This window comes from Talpa europaea, assembly GCF_964194135.1.
Source record: "Talpa europaea genome assembly, chromosome: 1".
Lineage (NCBI taxonomy): Eukaryota > Metazoa > Chordata > Mammalia > Eulipotyphla > Talpidae > Talpa > Talpa europaea.
Window position 1 is genome coordinate 62188634 of NC_140073.1, and position 12063 is coordinate 62200696.

Sequence of the window (12063 nt, forward strand, 5' to 3'; positions counted from 1 at the left end):
AAGTATTTTATATATTTTTTGTTTCAATTATAAAAGGATTGTTTTCTTAATTTCTTCTGCAGAGTGATTGTTTGCATTCAGGAAGGCTAGTAATTTTTGTGTGTTGATTTAGTATCCAGCTTTTTACAAAACTGGTCTATAATTTTGATTACTTTTTATGTGCAGTTTTTAGGAGTCTCTATATTATCATATTGTCTGCAACTAGTGATAGTTTTACTTCACTCTTTGGATTCCTTTTATGTCTTTCTCTTGTCTTATTGCTCTGGCTAGGACCTCCAGTATTATATTGAAAAGCAGTAGTGAGAGACAACATCCTTGTCTAGTTCCAGATCTTAAACGGAAGGCCAGGGCCTCCTCGCTGGTGCAGTGGGTTGAGCACAGCGCTGTGAAGCTGTCTGCAGCCTTTGCAGTGCCGGTTTGATCCCCGGCCAGCCAGGGAGAAACCCACATGGCGCTGCACCCCTCAGCAGTGTCTTTGGTCTGTCTGCCTGTTCTGTTCCCTGTTCTGTCTCTGGTGAATTCTCTCACCCTCCCACCTCTCTGGCCTGTACCCCAGTTCTTGTATAAATAAATAAATCTTTAAAATAAAAAAAATTAAAGGAAAGGCCTTCAGCTTTTTGCCACTGAGGATAATATTGGCAGTGGGTTTGTCGTATATGCCTTTTATCATGTTAAGGTATGTTGCTTCTATCCCGAGAATTCCGAGGGCCTTCACCATAGATGGATTTGAACTTTATCAAATGCTTTCTCAGCATCTATTGATATGCTCTTATGGAGTTTTTTTGTTGTTGTTGATGTGTTAGATTACACTAATCGATTTTTGTATGCTGAACCATCCTTGTGCCCCTGGGATAAATCCCACCTAATTGTGGTGTGTTATTCCTTTGATGCATTGTTGGATTCTGTTGGCAAGGATTTTGTTGAGGATTTTTGCATCAATGTTCATTAGGGAGATTGGCCTGTGATTTTTTTATGTGGTTTTTGTTTGGTTTTGGTATTAGTGTAATGTTGGCTTGGTAGAACATATTTAGCAGCATTCCTTCGTTTTCAAATTTTTGAAAGAAATTGTGTAGGATAGGCATTTTTTAAATCCAGCCTGCTATTCTGTGCCTTTTAATTGATGAGTTTAGTCCATTTACATTTAGGGTTAATATTGATACATTAGTGTTTGTACTTGCTCTTTTGTTTGTCTTTTTGTGATTTTATTCTCTGCTTTATTCTGTTCTTCTTAGTCATTCCTCTTTTGGTTTTGGCTTTTGGACTTCTTGTAGAATTATTTGGAGTGGGGGTTTATTTGTAATGAATTTCTGGAGTTTCTGTTTGAGAAGGTCCTCATTTTTTTCTTCGTAGAGGAAGGAGTGCTTTGCAGGGTAAAGTTTATTCTTGGTTGGTATTTGCTGTCTTGAAGTTTGTTAAATATGTTTCTCCATTCTCTTCTCACCCACAGTATTTCTTCAGAGAGGTCTGATGTCAGCCTGATTGGTTTTCCTTTATAGGTTATCTGTTTCTTCGCCCCCCACCCCCCACCACCACACCGCCAGTTTCCTTATTTTTTCCTTGTCTTGGACTCTTGCAAGCTTTACTATTATGTGTCTTGCTGTAGTTTTCCTTTCAGTGTGGTCATTTGGTTTCTTCTTGCTTCTCGTATGTCTGTATTTTTCTCCTTCATGTTTGGGAAGTTCTCTTTGATTATCTCCTTGAATAATTTATTGTTTCCTTTGTCTCTCTCCTCCCCTTCTGGAGTTCCTATTATTCTTATATTTCCTTTCCTCATGGTAACAGCTAATTGTCGAAGAGTTTCCTCATTCTTTTTCCTTTGTACTTCTCTCTCGTTTTCTCTTTCCGGGTCTTTTTATTTCTGTATCTTCATCCATTCTTCCATTTCATTGATTCTGTATTCATTGCTTTCCCAGAGTTCTTTAGTTCCTCCATTGATCTTTTGATCTCCTGCATTTCTTTCATTTCCTTCTCTAGGGACTCAATTTTATTTTTCAGTTCATTATTTTCCTCATTTCATTCTTTTTCTTTTTGTCTTCTTTATGTTTTTAATCATGATCACTTAAATTCTCCATCAGGCAGAGTTCTTCCATGTCATTGTTGTTGAGTTCTGATGGATGAATTTCTTTTTGTGATGTGTCCATCCCCTGAAGGCTTGCTTGGTTATTTATATTTTTCCTTCTCCCTGCTGTTTGCTTTTTAATTAGTTCTATGAATTGGGACTTTGTGCTGCTGGTGCTGGCAAGCATCTCTTTGGGGTGCTCCTTCAGGGGTTAGAAAATGTTTACCAGACCAAGTCCAGTACTGTTAGGCCAGAACTCCACCAGGGTATTGATGCTGTGGCTATGTTGCTGGACTCTGTCCCTTAGAGTTTCCTCCCTCTGTATTTACTCAGTTCCAGAACAGTCTTGGAGTCCCTGTCTTCCAATTGTCAGGTAGTTGGTGATTTTGTTCTGATCACCAGGTGGCACCTGAGATGTCTCCTAGTAGACTTTCATACCTGTGCTTTTTCCCAGTAATTCTCTGGGAAACAAAGGGGGGGAGAGGAGCACCTCAACACAGGGGCTAGTGCTCACACTGGGTGCTGTCTGCCCTGTCCTCACCCGGTGCTGTGCCCGCAATGTGCAGATCCTGTGCCCTGAATTCTGTGCCCTAGCTCTCAGTTCCAGGGGCCTCAGATCCAAAATGCTGCCTGTGAAACTGTGTGATGCCCACTGTTATGGCAGTCCCCACACCCTGGATCCTGTGCCCAGCTCTCAGTTCCAAAATGTGGGCTGTTGTGTGTAGGGTCTTCAGTAGTCTTGCTCTGTGCCTGCTTTCCCTTCTCACCCCATTTGCATGGCTCACCTCCTCTCAGAGCCCGAGGGTGGTTTGAAGTCCCTGACTTCCAACTCTCATGTAGTTGGTGATTTTGTTCTTATCACTAGGTGGTGCAATAGAACTCTCCTAGTATCCTTCCATAGCTGTGCTTTCTCCCCCATAGGTCTCCAGGGAACAGAGGAGGGGTGGAATGGACTGCCTCAACAGTGCCGGGTGCTGTGTCTGCCCCATGCCCCACCATTGTGGGGCATGCACAATGCACCCCAAATTTTGTGCCCTGGTTCTCAGTTCCAAAGCTCTCAGATCTGGGACATGGGCAGTAGCCCAGTTTAGTGCCCACAGATATGGCACCTTCTGTGCCTCAATCCCATGCCTGGGCGCTGGATTTTCGATTACCAAGTGCAGGTCATTCACCTCAGTGGAAGCTCATGCACTTCTCCCCAGTCCTAGGTCTCGGGTGTGGGAACCTGAGCATCAGCGATCTGCACATGCTTTTCACATGTGCACTTAGCACAGAAGCTGACCAGCTGGCCTTTGGTTATTTGCAGGTCTTTCCCTTTCTCTGTTCCAGGTGTCGCCCGCCAGAGTCCCTAACTTCCTCTGATGGCACCAGGTTTGTGATTACCCTGTGCTGGTCGCTCACCTCGGTGTCATTTACCACATGGGTCCCTTCAATTACAGGTCGCAGGACATGGTTCCTGCAGTAGTTCCTTTCTGCATGCTATCCTGCTTGGTCGCTGTGTCAGAGGGCAGGAGCCACAACAAGCTCCCCCATGCTTGGGTCTGGGTCAGGCTGTGTGGCACAGTAGCAGGTCTGGGCTGGGTGGGCTGTCCTTATGTGTTTTAAACCAGTTACTTCAATGAAAAAAAAAAAAAGATTGGCCTCATTAGAGATAATTTAAATAGACTGATTTCCCCAAAAGAAATAGAGAAAATTATCTACAATGAGTAACTTACGCATTTTTTAAAAAATGCAACAAGTCTTTGTGTTTCACAGGGTTATTCTATCAAATCTTCAAAAGACTAGCTAGTCAAGTGCTTCAAAATTTTTTGTTTATATTCTTGGCTCCTTTGTGATACATAGATTAACTGCCCATAGAGGTGTGGGTTTATTTCTGGACTCTCAATTCCATCCCATTGTGTGTTCTGAGTTTGTCCAAGTACCATGCTGTTTAGACTATTATGACTTTATAGTATAGTTTGAATTCTGGAAGTGTGATACTACCATTCATTTTTTTTTTGTCAGGATTGTTTTGGCTATTCGATGTCTTACTTGGTTCCATATGAATTTCAGTAATGTTTGTTTCATTTCTTTGAGCTATTGAAATTTTTATTGGGATTGAATCTGTGTATTGCTTTAGGTAGGATATCCATTTTGACAATGTTGACTCATCCAATCCATGAACAGGAAATATCTTTCCATTTCTTTGTGTCTTCTATTTCTTTTAACAATGTCTTGTAGTTTTCTTTGTATGTGTCCCTCACTCCTTTGTTGGGTTTACTCCTACAGACTTCTTGTTTTGTTTTGTTTTGGTGTGACTGTAACTGGGATCATTTTTGTAGTCTCTTCCCTTCTAGTTCATTGTTTGCATATAGGAAGGCAACTGTTTTCTGTGTATTGCTTTTATAACTGGCTACTCTGCTGAACTGGCTTATTTTTCTATTAGTTTTTTAGTGGAGTCTTTAGGGTTGTCTACACAGATTGTCATGCCATCTGCAAATGATGATTACTTTACTTCTTTCCCAATCTGGATTCCTTTTATATCATATTCTTGCCTATTGCTCTAGCTAAGACTTCCAATACTAAGTTCAGTAGCAGTGGCTAGTGTGGACATCCTTGTCTCATACCAGATCTTAGTGCAAAAACTTTCAGTTTTTCACCATTGGGAATGATGTGAGTTGTGGGTTTGTCATATATGGCTTTTATTATATCAAGACATGTTCCATATATCTCTAATTTTGCTAATGGTTTTAATCATAAATGGATGTTGAATTTTATCAAATTTTTTCATCAACAGTCTTTCTTTTGCTAATATGTGAATTTCATTGATTTATTTTTGAATGTTGAACCAATCATGTGCTGTTGGTATAAATCCCACTTAGTCATGATGTATGATCTTTTTGATGCATTGTTGGATTCAGTTTCTTAAGATGTTGACTGAGGATTTTTGCATCTGTATCTATTAGGGAAATTGGTCTGAGTTTCATCTTTTTGTGTTGTCTTTGTTTGATTTTGGTATTAGCATAATGATGGTCTCATAAAATGGAATTGGTAGTATTCCTTCTCTCATTTTTGTAAAATTTTGAGCAAATTAGGTATGAATTCATCTTTAAAAGTTTGCTAGAACTTACTTGTGAAGCCATCTCTTCCTGGACTTAAGGTTTTTGGGAGAGTTTTCATTGCTATTTCAATTTCCTTGCTTGTGATTGGTCTGTTCAAGTTTTCTACTACTTCCCTATTCAGTCTTAGATGATTGTGTAGTTCTGAAAACTTGTCCATCTCACTTAGTTTGTTGAACTTGCTTGCATAAAATTGCTCATAGAAATCTCTTATCTCTGGATTCTGCAACCTATTATAACTCTTCCTCTTTCATTTTTTATTCTATTTTTCTCCTTTTTTGTACTGTGCCTAGCCAGAGGTTTGCCTATTTTGTCTTTTAAAAGATAAATTGATAAAGGTTTCACTGATTTTTTTGGGTGGCCATTTAAACTTGTTTCATTTATTTCTGCTATAATTTTTATTTCCCTTCTGTCTTTTGGCTTTTTTCTTTTTTTTTCTAGTTTCATGGGATGATAAATAGTGTTATTTATTGTAAGCTCTTCTTTCTTAATGTGAGACTGTATTATTATAAACTTCTCTCAGGACTGCTTTTGCTGTCTTCCGTAAGTTCTGGAAGGTTGTATCCTTGTCATTTGTCAGTATTTTTTAATTTCTTTTTTTTTTTGATGTCCTCATTAACCCAGTAGCCTTTCAGTAGAGTATTGTTCAGGCTCCACATATTAGATGATTTCTGTAGTTAATATCTAGTTTGATACCCCTATGGTCAGAGAATACACAAGGTATGATTTCAATCTTCTGTTGCATCAGCAACACCACACTGTCAAGGAAACAGGAGTTGTGGAGCAAGCTGTACAATGCAGGATGCTGCCCAAAACAAGATCTTCTCTTTTTTATTGATAGAATAATCATACAATGTCAATTACTTGGCAAAGGAAAAGAGTGGGTGAAACTGAAAATGTGCTTATGTCATTTAGGGATTCAGCAGGAAGGTGAAACTGCTGACCAGGTATTTTTTGTATCTTTTATGACCTAATATTGTAATGGAAACTATACCCCAGACTCCCACACATGGTTCCAATCTTATTGATCCCACTGATCAGTGTGTGGGAGGCAGAGTCACAATTCAGCCAATGGCCCTGTGGGCATTGCTGCTCATACCTTGTGATGTCCCAGGGTGATGAAGTGTCCTGCTCTTGTTTTAATTTGAAAGGAACCTTATGAGGTCTGATATATTACATTCTTTTAGATCAGATAACTGATTGACCGAGCTGTTCTGACCTTGTATTGGACTGCAGCACTTCAAATAAACAAAATGTTAAGTCTAGCAGACCCACAGTCTTCATTTTTTTTAAATTTTTTTATTATTTTTATATTCCCCATACAATTGCAACCCCCTGATTTTGACCCCTAACCCTCCTTTCCCCTCCTTTCTTTATTATAGTTATTCTTTTTCCTGGTCCTTATTTAGGTTTTCTAGATTCCTGTTATGAGTGAGACCATGCGGTATTTTTTTTTCTTTCTGGCTTATTTCACAGAGCATGATCCCTTCCAGCTCCATCCATGTTGCTGCAAATTGCATGTGTTTATCTTTTTTGAATGCTGAGTAATATTCCATTGTGTATAAGTACCACATCTTCTTGATCCAGTCATCTATTTTTGGGCATTTGGGTTGTTTCCAAAGCTTAGCTATTGTAAATTGTGCTGCTACAAACATAGGGGTGCAGGTGCTCTTTGGAATTAATGTTTCTGTGTCCTTTGGGTAAATACCTAGGAGTAGAATTGCTGGATCATATGAAGCTCTATGTTTAGTAGGTCAAGAAATCTCCACACAGCTCTCCATAATGTTTGGACCAGTTTGCACTCCCACCAGCAGTGCAGGAGAGTTCCTTTTTCTCCACATCCTCGCCAACATTTCTTGTTGCTGGTTTTTTTAATATGTGCCATCCTCACTGGTGTAAGTTGGTATCTCATTGTAGTTTTTATTTGCATTTCCCTGATTGCAAGTGACATTAACCATTTTTTCATATGCCTGTTGGCCATTTGCATTTCCTCTTTGGAGAAATTTCTTTTTAGCTCTTCTGCCCATTTTTTTGACTGGATTATTTTCTTTGTTTTTGTTGAGTCTCATCAGCTCTTTGCAGATTTTTGTGATCAGTCCTTTATCATTAGTGTTGGGCGGAAAAATGTTCTCTCAGTCGGTGGGGTTTCTCTTTGTTTTTGTTATTGTCTCTTTTGCTGTGCAGAAGCTCTTTAATTTGATGTAGTCCCAGCTGTTTATCTTTGCCTTCACTATCACTGCTTTGGGAGATGGGTCTGTAAAGATGTCTTTCAGGTGCATGTCATGTAGTGTTTCGCCTATATTTCCTTCTATATATTTTATGGTTTCAGGTCTTATGTCTAGTTCTTTAATCCATTTTGAGTTGGTTTTTATGCATGGTGTGAGGTAGTGATAAGCCTCATTATTTTGCATGTAGTGACCCAGTTTTCCCAGCACCATTTATTGAACAAGCTTTCTTTGCTCCAATGCATATTCTTTGTTCCTTTGTCAAAGACTAGTTGACCATGAATTTGTGGGTTTATTTCTGGATTTTCTGTTTGGTTCCACTGGTCTGTGTGTCTGTTCTTGTTCCAATACCATGCAGTTTTGATTATTATGGCTTTGTAGTATAGTTTGAAATCTGGGAGAGTGATGCCTCCATTCCCTTCTTTTTTTTTCAGGAGGGTTTTGGCTATTCGGGGTTTTTGGTGGCTCCATATGAATTTCATCAATTTTTTTTTCTATTTCTTTGAAGAATGACATTGAAATTTTGATTGGAATAGCATTGAATCTGTAAATTGCTTTTGGTAGGATGTCCATTTTGATAATGTTAATTCTTCCAATCCATGAGCAAGGGATGTCTTTCCATTTCTTTGTGTCATCTTCTATTTCATTTAACAGTGTTTTATAGTTTTCTTTGTATAGGTCCTTTACTTCTTTTGCTAGGTTTATTCCCAAGTATTTGATTTTGTTTCAATAATAAAAGGGAGTTTTTCTTGATTTATTCTTCTTCAGATTTATTGTTTGTGTATGGGAAGGCTACTGATTTTTGTACGTTGATTTTGTATCCTGCCACTTTACTGAACTGATTGATTTGTTTAATTAGTTTTTCTGGTGGAGTTTTTGGGGTTCTTTATGTATATTATCATATCGTCACAAATAGTGATAGTTTGACTTCTTCCTTGCCTATTTGGATTCCTTGTATATCTTTCTCTTGTCTTATTGCTCTGGCTAGGACTTCCATATTATGTTGAAAAGCAGTGGTGAGAGTGGACATCCTTGTCTTGTTCCAGATCTTAATGGAAATGCTTTCAGCTTTTCACCATTGAGAATGATACTGGCTGTTGGCTTGTCATAGATGGCCTTTATGATATTGAGGTATGTTCCTTGTATCCTGATAATTTCAAGGGCCTTTATCATAAATGGGTGTTGTACTTTGTCAAATGCTTTCTCAGCATCTATGGATGTTATCATTTGGTTTTTATATATTTTTTGTTGTTGATGTGTTGGATTACATTGATTTTCAGATGTTGAGCCATCCTTGTGTCCCTGAAATAAATCCTACTTGGTCGTGGTGAATTATCTTATGGATGTATTGTTGGATTCTGTTGGCAAGGATTTTGTCGAGGATTTTTGCATCAGTGTTTATTAGGGAGATTGGCCTGTAATTTTCTTTTTTTGTTCTGTCTTTGTTCGGTTTTGGTATTAGTGTAATATTGTCTTCATAGAATGTATTTGGTAGTATTCCTTCTTTTTCAATTTTTTGAAAGAGATTGCGTAGCATAGGCCTAATTCATTGCTGAACGTTTGGTAGAATTCATTTGTGAAGCTCTCTGGGTGTGGGCTTTTGTTTTTGGGGAGTGCTTTGATTACTGCTTCAATTTCGCTGCTTGTAATTGGTCTGTTTAGTTGTTCTATTTCTTCTTTGTCCGGCTTTGGATGATTATATCATTCTAGGAATTTGTCCATCTCTTCTAGGTTGTTAAATTTGTTTGCATATATGTGTTTACAGTAATCTCTTACTATTCTTTTGATTTCTACTGAGTCTGTTGTGATTTTTCTCTTTCGTTTATAATCCTATTTATATGTGTTTTCTCCCATTTTTTCTTTGTGAGCCTTGCTAGAGGTTTGTCTATTTTTTTTTATTTTTTTCAAAGAACCAGCTTTTCGTTTCATTGATCTTTTGGATTGCTTTTTTAATTTCTAATTCTTTTATTTCTCCTTTGATTTTTATTATTTCCTTTCTTTTACTGACTTGAGGGGTTTTTTGTTGTTCTTTTTCTAGTTCTTTGAGATGTGAGGTTAGGTTGTTTCTTTGAGTTCTTTCTTGCTTGTTGATGTGAGCCTGTATTGATATATATTTTCCTCTTATTACTGCTTTTGCTGCATCCCATACATTCTGGAAAGTGGTGTCCTCCTTGTCATTCAACTCAAAGAATTTTTTAATTTCTTCTTTGATCTCCTCATTGGTCCATTGGTCTTCCAGTAGTGTGGATTCCAATCTCAATAAAGAGGGACGGTTCCTTGTTTTCATGATTTATTTCTAGTTTGATACCTTTATGATTGGAGAAGATAGTTGGAATAATTTTGATTTTCATGTATCTGTTGATGTTTGTCTTGTGTCGATTCTGGAGAATGATCCATGCGCGCTTGAGAAAAATGTGTACTCAGATTTTTTTGGGTGCAGTGTCCTATAGATGTCTGTTAAGTCCATGAGTTCTATGTCTTTATTTAGGGCTCTAGTGTCTTCTTTTTGTCTCGTTGATCTGTCCATTGGTGAGAGTGGGGTGTTGAAGTCTCCCACTATATATGTATTTTCTTTAATATCTGTTTTCAGAGATGATAATAATTGTCTAATATATTTTGGTGCCCCTTCATTTGGTGAGTTTATGTTGATGAGTGTTATATCTGCCCGATGTATTGTCCCCTTGATCATAATGTAGTGTCCATCTATGTCTCTTTTTACTTTTTTTAATTTGAAGTCTATTTCATCTGATACAAAGTATGGCTGTTCCTGCCTTTTTTTTTTTTTTTTTTTTTTTTGGTCCATTTGCTTGTAGGATTGTTTTCCACCCTTTTACTTTCAGTCTGTTTATCTTTTGTGGTTAAATATGTTTCCTGGAGACAGCAGAAGGTTGGATTTTGTTTTTTAATCCAGCCTGCTAATCTGTCTTTTTACTGATGACTTTAATTCATTTATATTTAGAGTTAATATCGATATGTTGACATCTGTGATTGCCATTTTGTTTGTCTTTTTTGTGATTTTTATTCCTTGCTTTATTCTGTTCTTGTTCATTCCTCTGTTGGTTTTGGATTTAGGACTTCTCGTAGAATTTTTTTTGGAATGGGGGTTTAGTTGTAATGAATTTCTGGAGTTTCTGTTTGTCTGAGAAGGTCCTATTTTTTCTTTGTAGAGGAAGGAGAGCTTTGAGGGTAAAGTATTCTTGGTTGGCCTTTGCTGTCTTGAAATTTGCTGAATATGTTACTCCATTCTCTTCTTGCCCGTAATGTTTCTTCGCAGAAGTCAGAAGTTAACCTGATTGGTTTTCCTTATAAGTTATCTGTTTCTTCCCCCTTGCCAGTTTCATTATTTTTTCCTTGTCCTGGACTCTTGCAAGCTTTACTATTAGGTGTCTTGCCGTAGTTTTCTTTTCATTATGGTAATTGGGAGTTCTTCTCGCTTCCTGTATGTCTATATTCATCTCCTTTATCATGCTTGGGAAGTTTTCTTCAATTATCTCCTTAAATAATTTCTCAGTTCCTTTGTCTCTCTCCTCACCTTCTGGAATGCCTATAACACTTACATTTCCTCTCTTCATGGAGTCTGATAATTGTCTAAGAGTCTCTTCATACTGCTTCATTTGCGCTTCTCTCTCCTTTTCTCTTTCAGCTCTTTTTATTTCCCTATCTTCTATAGTACTGATCCGTTCTTCTATTTCATCGATACTGTTTTCATTGCTTTTCCCAGAGTTCTTTATCTCTTCTAGTAATCTTATCTCCTGCATTCTTTTCTTAAGGTCTCAATTTCATTCTTCAGTTCAGTGATTATTTGTCTCAAATCATTTTTTTCCTTTTCGTTTTCTTTCTGCTTTTTAATCAGGATTATTATTAATTCTCTGTCTGATAGGCCGAGAAGTTCTTCTATGTCATCGTTGAGCTCTGGTGACTGTGTTTCTTTTTGTGGTGTGTCCTCCTGCTAGCTTGCTTGGTTATATATATTTTTTCTTCCCCTGTTGTTTGCTTTCTAATAAGTTCTATGTGTTGGGACGTTGTGCCACTGGTGTTGGCGGGCATCTCTTTGGAGTGTCCTTTAGGGGTGTTCGAAACTGTTTACCAGACTGAGACCAGCACTGGTAGGCCAATACTCCACCAGGTTGTTGATGCTGGGTTACTGGGCTCTGTCCCTTACAGTTCCCTCCCTCTGTATATACTCAGTTCCAACAGGGAATCAGCTAGTTGGTGGTTTAGTTCTGGTCACGAGGTGGCACCAGAGACCCGTACTTGCTGACCTGTGCTTTTTTCCCAGTGGTTGTCTGAGTAGCGGAGGTGGGGCAGAGGGGAGCACCTCAACACAGGGGTTCTTATTCCAGCCAAGTGCTGTGTCTGCCCTGTGTTCACCAGGTGTTGTGCCTGCAGCTGTGTGGATCCCACGCCCTGAAATCTGTACTCTAGGTCTCAGTTCCAGGGCTATCAAGATCCAAAACGCTGGCTGTTACACTGTGCAGTGCCCGCTGCTAGGGCGGTTCCCACACCCCAGCTCCTGTGTCTAGCTCTCTTCCAGGATGGTGTCTTGCTCCATGCCTTATTTCCCTCCTTACCCCCCTTTGCGTGGCCCACCCTCTCTCAGAGCCTGAGAGTGTTTTTGTGATCCCTGGTTTCCAACTATAGGGTGTTGGTGAATTTTTTTCTGGTTGCTAGGTGACGCCAG